Source organism: Lactuca serriola, chromosome 4 (genome assembly GCF_051521515.1).
Source record: "Lactuca serriola cultivar US96UC23 chromosome 4, Lser_US96UC23_V15, whole genome shotgun sequence".
Classification (NCBI taxonomy): Eukaryota; Viridiplantae; Streptophyta; class Magnoliopsida; order Asterales; family Asteraceae; genus Lactuca; species Lactuca serriola.
The window spans coordinates 193,739,751-193,748,818 of record NC_136411.1 but is presented as its reverse complement, the minus strand read 5'-3'; positions in this window follow the sequence as shown (position 1 = coordinate 193,748,818).

Sequence of the window (9,068 nt, the reverse complement as noted above, 5' to 3'; positions counted from 1 at the left end):
TGGTTACAGATGGGGACTTTCGTTTTGGTTCTAACAAAGCCATTGTCTCACATGTTTGCTAACAACAAGTTCACGAGTAATATAATGAAATACCTTTTGTATGAAAAGATTATCCTTGTTATGAAGAATGCATACTTGTAAATAAAACGTTGGTATAGACTCATGAATGAACTGAATCTTGCGTGATTCCTTGTAATAGGAATAATGTTTCTTATCCCCTAAACTATTCCTATAATAGTTTACTGGAATGTAATTGATGAGTGTCCAAGTAGGTTTATACACCCTTGCTACCCAAGAGTGTCAGAACTGAACTAACTGATGGAACTTTTTTGTCTATATAGGTATACATGATCTATATAACTAACATTTAGACGACATTCCGACAAATAACTGATACCCTAAGGCCACATCCCAACGAGAACAGAAAAAGAAATAAGGCATGCTAGCCGTTCCAAATCTTTTAAACCTTTCTTATTTAACTATACATATATAGGCATCCATTTAAGAATATAAAAGTATAAAAGAGGTTTTGTAAAACCTTTGAAAAGTTTAATAAATATGAATTTATGACTTGATGTCAGTTTATAAAACAATTCGAAAACAGTTGACAAGACAGTTTATGTGTAAGAAAACCTTTGTTTGAAGCACAACTATAACAGATTCAAAAAGGAAATATATAATTTTTAAGAAAGTTTCTAAAGGTGTTTTAACATGTAAAAATGTTTGAGAAAGCTATTTGAAGTAATCTGTATGGTGAAACGGCTAAAAGTGTAGTAAGTCCAATTGTATGTTAGTTATAAATCACATGTGATTGATTTTTATAACCAAAAAGTATAACAACAGATTTATGTTTTTCACACAATGATAATCGTGTGTTTACTTGTATTCCCCCCTTAAAAGTGTATAAAAAGCATTTATAATGCATTTGAAAGTGTAGTTTATACGGGTATGAACTCACTTGATTAAAGTGGTTGATTTGAAGTAGTCGAGAGAAGAATCGAGCAGAACTTCGACAGGAAGAGTTGAAAACGCGGGAAAAGCTTGGGATTCTCGGGAATCTCGGGAACACCAAACCTTCCTTCGGGACTTGAAGGTAAAAAATTGGGGCTTTGGGAGGGTATCGGGCGCTTAAACGCATAGTTTCGGCGCGAGAAAGAAGAGAACTGAGCAATGGAACTCGGAGCCCTTGAAATCTATTTATAGGGTCATTTTTGGGGTCCCACGTCGTGGCCATAAGGTTGCCACATCGTGGGGTCGATCCTTATCCTCTTCCATGGACGAGACGTCTTCTGCGAAGCCTGAAAACCCCATCAGTCACTATGCCACGTCGTGGCCATCTGTACCACGTTGTGGCCAGCCTGACAGCCTTGAATTTCGGACCCCGAACTTGTAAACTCCATAACATTCGCGTATGAGCTCCGTTTTCGACGTTCTTTATATGCACACGTAGCTGAAAATATGATCTACAACTCTCTTTTAGACTTCATTGGCAAATTTGGAATTTATTTTTAATTATTTGTTTTTAACGGGCTGGGACACGAAAAGTCTGTTAAAATTCCATAAATTCTTCATCCGATGTCCGTTTTCGTCAGACTTTTCGCCGTTGCGCTACTATTGTTGAGACCTTCGATTCTCATTTAGTTTGTTTCGGTCAAAAGCCTCTCAAGCTCTATTTCGAGTTTTCAGCTGTCTACTGCTATATCTGGATCTTGGAAAAATCATAACTTCCTCATACGAAGTCAGATTTGGACGTTCTTTTTATGTATGCTCACGTTTTAATGTTATCTACAACTTTCATTTAGATACTTAAGGCTAAAAACTATTGTATTGAAACTTCGCATTTTTCATTTAATCGGTGTTGCCGGTTTTGTCGGAAATCTTAGAATGGTCATAACTTCTTCGTTATAACTCGGATTTTTGTGTTCTTTATATGTATGAAAACCTTGTTACGATTCCTACTACTTGATTTAACCCAAATAAGATTTTAGGAAAGTTATGTTTTGACCTAAATTTGACTGGTTTTACATTACATTGTCTCTAAATATCGGGTTGTCACATTATATCCAAAGGCCACTGGGACCTTAGCTGAGGAGCAATTCTCCATCGAAAATTTCTTTAACAAGTGAATGGTATATTTTTCTTGATGAATGAATATCCCTTGAGGGACCTGTTTAACCTGAAGTCCTAGAAAGAAATTGATCTCTCTATTAATGCTCATCTGAAACTTGCTAGTCATGACCCTTACAAAATCATCCACCATACCCTGATCTGTTGATCCCAAAATAATATCATCCACATATATTTGAACAAGAATCAAGTGGATTGTCATTTGCTCGTCTAAATAATGTGGGACCAGTCACACATCTTATGTATCTTTAGGTGACAAGAAACTTAGAAAGAGTCTCATACAATGCTCGAGGTTCCTGCTTAAGACCGTTTACTACTTTCTCCAACTTGTAGCAGTGATTTGGAAATTCTAAATTTTCAAAGCCTAGAGGTTGCTGTAGGTAAACTTCCTCTTTCAGTTCTCTATTCAGAAAGGCAATTTTTACATCTATTTGATGAACTTTGATGTTTATGTTAGTAGCATATGCCAAGAAGATGCGTATGGATTCCATTCTTGCTACAAGGGCATATGTTTCATCGTAGTCAACATCCTCATGTTGACTATACGCCTTGGTGACTAATCTGGCTTTGCTTCTCACCACCACATCAGAATCATCTAACTTGTTCTTATACACCCATCTTGTATCGAAGATTGTGTGACCTATTGGTTTCGGTACCAATTTCCAAACATTATTTCGTTCAAACTCATCCATCTCCTCTTGCATTGCAATGATCCAATCAGGTTCCATAAGCGCTTCTTTTGTTGTTTTGGGCTCGACCGAAGGCATGAATGCTGCATATTGACAATGGCTATTTAAATTAGTCGAGTAACAAGTTTGAATACCTAAGGATAGGTTGCCGATGATTTGACTCGGTGGGTGGTCTCTTGTCCAAACATGTAGTCGTGATTGTTGACGTTCTGCAGCTACGGTTAAGGGAATATTGTCTACATCTAAAGACTCTATGGTAGAAGAGGATAGTTCCCCCTCGATTTGAGAATAGCCGGCAGAAGAATCTTGGTTTTCTGAAATGGGTTCTGCGATAGGTAAAGGATATTCTCCGAGATTGATGAAGGCAGTTCCCCCTGAACTGTGGATGGTTCCCCCTGGACAAGTGGCGTTGTTTCCCTCTGAATTTATGAGTGATGAAAAATCCATGGATCACTTCTTGTATCAATGTTTTCAATTTCTCCTTCAAAGTCTTCAGCAACGGTTTATTGATTTGCCGGTCTGCGGTTGGGCACTAGAGCATTGTCTTCAAGTATTGGAACCTCTGCGGTTGTTACTTGCAAAGGAACTGTTCTTTCCCCCTTAACCGAAGAGGTGGAACTATTGAATGAAGTTCCTTCAGAGAAAATAGGTCTAGATACTACTGCATGTTGTTGTTGTGCTACTGGAGACATCGACATTTCTGAAAGGTGCGCAATTTATGTGGCATCGAAACGATCATCATAGTTAACTTCAACTGTTTTCAACGGACTCAGGGAAATGGGGATATCACTTTCCATAATGTACTTTGTTTTGGTGGACGGAGCAGTGTTGCGGACGTAATAGTCATTTAACATAAAATTAAAGCTTTCGATTATCAGTCTGGTATGCCGTTTGAGAACCTTGTATGCAACCTTGTTGGTGGACTAACCTAGGAATATGACTTCATCAGACTTCAGTGCAAATTTTATAAGATGATCCTTATTGTTGATCACAAAGCATCTGCAGCCAAAAATATGAAAAAAAAAGGACGTTGTGCTTGCGGTTGTTGAGACATTCATAGGGAGTCTTGTTGAGGCATTTGCAAATGATGCTTCAATTTTGAACAAAGCACGTAGTTGTCACTGCTTCCGCCCAGAAGTAGAGAGGAATGTTGCCAAAATTCAACATCGATCTAGCTGCTTTGACCGATGTTCGATTTTTTCGCTCTACTACTCCGTTTTTTTGTGGTGTGTAGGGTGCCGAGAATTTGTGATTGGTGCCCTTTGAAACCCAAAAGCTATTTAAGATTACATTTGTTAATTTCGTTCCATTATCACTTCTTATCCATCTAACTAGTAGCTTGATTTGGATCTCTATTTCCTTGATGAAGTTGATCATGATCTATGATGTGTCTAATTTGAGTCTTAAAATTGAAGACCCAAGTGAACCAAGTAAAGTCATCAACTATAACCAAAATATATTCTTGTGATGAAGACTGGCTACGGTAGATGGACCGTAGAGATCAATGTGAAGTAGCTCTAAAATGATTGAAAAATCAACTATCATAGGATTGCTACTATTTCTTTGTTTTCCACATTCACATGTTGGACATAACGTATCATTGTTGTACATTAGGATTGGCAGTCCACGGACTAACTTTTCAGTTACCAAGTTGTTGATGTATCTGAAGTTGAGGTGAGCTAGTTTGCGGTGCCATAACCAACTTACTTCAAACACTACTTTGGATAGAAACAACAACTGTGGTCAATCAAAGAAACGTCCAATGGGTACATTACTCCTTCCGCTTTGGACTTGATCAAACAGGTGTTTCTATCATTCGTCATGATGTAGCAATATTCGTTATCAAATGCAACACGATGACCAACTTTTCATAATTGATCCACACTGATCAAGTTATGCTTCAATCCCTATACATAAGCAACTCTTTGAATTGAAAAGCTTCCTGTAGTCAATACTGCTTAACCCCTAATGATTGCATTTGCATTGTGTCCAAAAGTGACATGTCCACCACTGCTGATTGGCTTGAAATCTTGTAGGTATTCTAACCTTCCCGTCATGTGCAAGGAGTATGAACTATCGATTAACCATTTTTCCTCTTGTTCCTCCTTGCATATTGCTTACAAATCATAGGGTTAGTTTGGGCATCCAAAAAAGTTTGGATCCCTGAGTAACGTGTGGCACTTTCTTAACAAATGCCTGCTCATGAGACTTGTGGACAGGTTTCGTTTCTGATTTTAGTCCAAGTGTAGGATGTTTTACTATTTTTGGAATGTCATGCGTTGCGGTTGGACGTGACTCTTCGATTGGGAAGAAACCAAATTCAAGGTAATTTTCGTTTAACCAGAAACCACATTTGGTCAATGGTTTGAAGGATGTGACTTTTTGCTTGCTACCGGTTTTTGTGGTGCGTCTTATGGGAGTGACCTTGGGACTTGAAACAGGCTTGTCACTTGGTCTAGTCTTAGGTTTTGACTTTCTAACTGACTGAGGTGGTTTTGAAAGCTTTGGAGTTGGAAAAATACCCATAAAATTCGGATTTGTTAAGGTATTTTGTGAAAGTGATGGGAATTGTTTTTGACATTTTTGCAAAATCATTTTGAAAAGATTTTGTCATGGTAGTTTCCTTTTTGTTCGATTTCTCGACTACAGTGTGTTTTTGAAAGTTTTTTTTGCAGTGACGGATTTTTCAAAATTCTTTTTGGAGATTTTGAGTTTATTTTTGAAAGTATCATTCTTGAAATCAGTTTCTTGTTTTTCACGTCGGGATCTTATCTCATTTTGTAAAGCTTGTTTTGCTTGAACTTTTTGCGAGATCGCATCAAAAACATTTAGTCATCGGAACTAGAGAGTTCATGATTTTGTGCATTGGCCAGATTCAAAAATATTAATTGGCAATTCATGCAAAATGGGCTAAACTCAGGTTGTGCATTGAACGGGGGTCTGCGGTAGAGAAGATTGGACCACCGCAGAGTAAGTCAAAGGTGACATTTGATTGGGACATGTTTTGGAGGACAAGGATGGACCTTTTTCAACTAATTTGGGTCCTTCCAAAATGATTTCTTCATCCACATTTGAACTTGATTGAGAGCTAGGACTAATTGTGCCAATAAAGGGTATGAACTAGTTTGAATTACCCAAGGATTCCGGAAGAATTTTCTCGATGACTAAACTGTGGCTAAGATCACGAAGTCTACCAATGTAACATTGAATATTTTTGGGATACGTCTTGTCATTGACTATATAATAAAAATTTCTTTCTGGTGGGACATAGGAACGTTCAACATTGAACCAGGAAGAAGTGGTCTCATCAGTTGAGTACCCATTAGACCATCCCCGGTTATAAGTGTTGTCTATATACCTATTGTTAACTAGATTCTCAATAGATTCACTTTCGTTAAATAGTTTTGCAATTAAAATATTTAAATGTACAATCTCTTGTCGAGCAAGATCTCGTTGATTTAAAGCAATATCTAACTGAGTTTCACTTAACATCCTAGCATCTTCCTCTAACAACAAGTCTTTCTCTAGCATAATGACCTTAATATTTTTCTCTTTTAGTCTTCCTCTCACATGGTACATCTTTTGGGAAGCTATGTTCTTTTCATCTAAGGTTTTGTTGTAGTCTAAAAGGATAACATCACAAGTGTCATTAAGTCTTTCTAAGTACGGTTCACAATCATGCAAGCTGTAATTATTAGACGGAATCATAATTTTTACATCTTTTTCCATGTAGCAATAGTTCTTCTTTAGGTTTGTCGATCCATTATCTTCAGTAGTTGCCACCATGCAAATTTTCTCATTCTTCTTGTCGTTGTCTATTTCTTCATCTTCAGCACCCGAAGACCAAACTTGATGATCCCTTTTGACTTGAGAAACATAAGCTCTTACTTTTTATTTTTACTCCATTTCTGGAGCCATTTTGAGATAAAATGCCTTGTCTTTCACTACATTTGATTTGCAATCTTTGGCAAAGTGGTTCTCCTTGTGACAGTTATGAAAAATAACGACTTCATCTTTGTCTTCTATAGTGGTACCGGAGTTTGAAGGTTTGTTGTTCTAAGACGTGTCCTTTGAAGAAGTGTTATGCGGTTGTGAAGGATGATGAGGGTTTTTTAGATATCGTGGATGGTTATTCTGCCGGTTGAAGTTTATATTGAAAGGTAGTTTGGTGAATTATTGGTTTTGCAAAAGGATGGTGGTGGGAGTCTATTGAATTGTTGACTGGCTAAGGTAATGGCATTTTGAAACTCTTCTTCATCATCTAGTTATGCATCAGATTCATATGAATGCGGTGGGTTGCATATCAGTGTTGGTATGATGATTCTGCGGTATATGGGTATTGAGGAGTTTTGAACTGTAAAGTTAGAGCGATCAATGCAAGTGGTCCTCCCAAGTCTGCACAACCTTTTAACACTGTTGATTCTTGTGCTTGTAGTTCACCATAGAGTTTGAACAGCAAAAGAGTGTGTATTTTTCTATGGCTTTGGACTATTATCTTATCCATAGTCCAATGTATTCCCAAACCATTCAGGAATTGTAGGTTTGTCTCGTGATTACTTTGAACTGTACCAACATTTGACAGATTTGTGATGATGAGATTGAACCTTTTGAATGAATATTCAAGACTTTCACCAGGAAGGGCTTTAAAGTTGTTGAACTCATTGAGAGCAGTGGCGAGTTTCTTGTTTTGAGCTTGTTCAGACCCTCGGTAAATATTTTTGAGTACATCCCAGATCTCCTTTGTAGATTTGTAGTTGATAATGATGTCAAAGTTATTTGGAGCAACACCACATGAGATTTCAAAGAAGGGTATGGCATCTTTCTCCATTTTTTCAAGATCATCATTTGTTTGTCGATTCATGGCTATTGGACCTACGTCTACTCGGGGCTGAGCACCATCGGCTTGAACTGGAGTGAGAACAGGGATATGGGGTCCTTCTTCCACAGATCTCCATACATCTCTTCCGAGCCTCTTTAGATATGTTTCCATTCTTTGAGACCAATGGTGGTATTCACTTGGAACAAGTATTGAAGCTCTGTTCGAGCCTCCAACACTATCGGAAACATTCAATGATAAAGCTTGTGCCATATTTTTTTGTTTTTTTTAAGAATGAGCTTCAGTGGTATAGAAGGCTTTCTCAAATCAGAGGTTTGTTTAGAAAGCAATCAATATGGATCTGATACCAATTGTTGAGAGAAAAACTTTAAACAAACGTTAGTACAAGATAATGTTGCGGAATAATAAGTTAATCTCAAGAGATCTTGTTAGCTCATTAATAATAAGTTAGAAGTGTTAGATTGCGGAAATTGTCACACCCCCGGACCAGAACGGTGGTAACATCCGGTGGCAGGTGACGTCATTTTACAATATCATAACAACTGAATATAAATGAAACATAGTAACTCCAAACATCATATATTAAGATAACAAACTTATATTGTTTTTACATCATGCATTTGTTCTCAAATTACACAAAATAGACATTAGTAAGTAAATTCCAAACTATAGCAAAATAATCCAGAATCTGCGATCCTTAAACTTGCTTACTGATTTCCTAAGAATACAAGTCGTTTGAAAAGCGTCAACATAAAATATGTTGGTGAGTTCATAAGCATTTTTATATAGGTTCTGTGACAGTTTAGAAACCTAGAAAATCCAATATTTCCTTGTCAAAATGGTTGTAAGTCTTGTTTCCAATCAAGTATAGTTGCATGTGTGTTTTAGTTTATCATTTAAGAAATCGTATAAAATCGTTTTCTCCAGAAATCCTATATTTTCTGATGTACAAGGTAGTAGTCTTAAAATCCTATGACTTGTGTGCTAAATTTCATTTAAAGTATCCAAACAGTAGTTGTCTATAATCAAAAGGTGTAACTTGAATAAATCTCTAAATAATATTGTTATATTCTAAGTTAGTTGTTATAACCATACTAATATGACGAAGTGTATGTCTTAACGTTCTTCAGGCATTGGTTTTGTTGAAGACATTTGTCACCCTAGACTGGTCGGTCTAGCTGTAGCGAACATCAAAGGTGCGGGGTGTCAACTCCATATAGATCTATATACAAATTCCTGCTCTCCCTCTAGCAGACTCTGGTTATAACTCTTACACGAATTTCAAACGTACACTATTATATAGGTACAGTGAAGATGCGTCTGGCTAGAATACTAACCGATTTTTACGCAAATAGTTAAATTCCGTTATTTATTTATTAAATAACAATAGTTGTACTCGTTGACTAGGTGTTTTG